Source organism: Orcinus orca, chromosome 6 (genome assembly GCF_937001465.1).
Source record: "Orcinus orca chromosome 6, mOrcOrc1.1, whole genome shotgun sequence".
NCBI classification, from domain to species: Eukaryota; Metazoa; Chordata; class Mammalia; order Artiodactyla; family Delphinidae; genus Orcinus; species Orcinus orca.
Genome location: NC_064564.1, coordinates 11,908,152 through 11,910,246, shown reverse-complemented (window position 1 = coordinate 11,910,246; position 2,095 = coordinate 11,908,152).

Here is a 2,095-nt window from a genome sequence, read left to right as displayed (position 1 = left end):
TTGAATTGAGCATTGAATATCAACCTTTAACTAAGCAAACACTCACCATCTCTCGTTTCCAAGACATATTTTAGACCTTAAAAAATGAGGTTAAAGGGATGCTAAAAATGATAAGAAGAATTACAGTTTGTGGCTGTAAGACAATGGGGTGTTTTCAATGAAATATTTTAGAAAATACAGTGTATATGAACACACACATTCCCTCTTGATTGAATACAAACAAAACACCCATAATACCTGAGCTGTCTTCCTCAGCAGATGCATTGATTTTTATTTCCTGGTTCATATACTACAAAGAGTGATAAAAAATAACAATCCCATTTTATTCTCATTGCTATATAAATTCTTTGTGAATAAATACGTAGCACACCATAGGAATTGTGTTAAGTTAATTAACTTTAAATTTAAACTTTTATCCCAGCCCCTGTTCCTCTATAAGAATATACTGAACTTCCATAGGGAAACAGCTGTTGTTCTAATTACTTAAAAAGTAGTGATGCATATTCTTCCATAACCAGGATGCTTAGAGCCCATGCATAAAATAGAGCCCCCTAGGATTTGAAAATAACTAGGGCAGGGAAAATATTCTGGAGGAGATTCTACCAGAAATCAGCCCAAAAGACAGAGTCCTGAGCTAGTTGCTAGGATCCTCTTACTCATTTTTTCTTCCACCTTTTTTATGTTGCCTTAATCTCTTTCCTTTTCCCTCTCTTACACATACACACACACACACCCATACACACACGTGCACACACACTTCTCATTATATATTGTTCATGGGGTAAATTTCTTCAAATTGGAAATGCAAAGGAAGTCAACTTTTCTGGGCAAATGTCCATAATCCTGTGATGTGTTTTGCAATATCAGTGATTCCTGGTGGGAAATATGAGCTGTGCAGTCATTTGATTTAGCCATCCCTTATTTATGAAACCATAATACTTTGTTGCAACAGCTCATGAACAAAGCTATGTGGATCAAATTTTCTCCAACTATTAATGATAGAATTCTAAAACACTGCTCGGACTGTCTTTGAAGAATGACTAAATATTTGTCAAACAGTGCTTCCAAAAGACGATCAGTAATAACTAGTACTATTGGATGATTTCACAGTGTCTTAACAGGCAGTTTTCTCAGTATTTTTTATGGCTCACACATAAACAAAATAAGAGAATTTTAAAGGTGGTGGAGTAGTATTTTAAAAAATAGTGATTCTGATTCCTACCTGTACATCAGAATCCCTTACACACATTTTTTTTTTTTTTTTTTTTTGCGGTACATGGGCCCCTAGCTGTTGTGGCCTCTCCCGTTGCGGAGCACAGGCTCCGGACACGCAGGCTCAGCGGCCATGGCTCACGGCCCAGCCACTCCGCGGCATGTGGGATCCTCCCGGACCGGGGCACGAACCCGTGTCCCCTGCATCGGCAGGCGGACTCCCAACCACTGCGCCACCAGGGAAGCCCTCTTAAACACATTTTTAAACATGTATACATACTAGTGTTCAGCATAAGAGATTATAATTCAATCAGTGATTCAACAACTATTCCTTAAGCACCTTCTAGGTACCTGGCACTTTTCTGAGTGAAAAGTGAATAAGGTATGTTCAGAGTAAGCATGACATTCTGGATTATTGATAAAGTTCCACAAGTGAGAACAATTGACATAAACATACACAAACCTATTCTTCTAATAATATTTGATTTAACACTGAAAGCTTTTTAATCTTTTCTTTCTTCAAATTCATTTTAACTATTTCTCTTTTATGTCCTTAAAATTAAAAATAACCTTTAAGCTGTTTCAGTTCAGCTTCCCTTCCAATGTCAGAATCTTCACCATCCCTGGTACATTCCTGATACAAAATTATCCACATTCTCCTCAAGCTCTTAGAGCAACAGGTAGGTCATTATTCTGAAGCCAGCCGCTTCTGCTGTGACACAGCTGTAAGTGATTTAAAAAAAAAAGTTTATCTTCATCAAGAAATGACTTTTACTCAATAAATTCCAACTAAGTCTCCTCCATTCCCTTAAGGGCAGCTCATCGTGTGTTTTTCCATATCTGCTGCCCGTGTGCAGGCTCCATCAATACACTTTTTCAATCC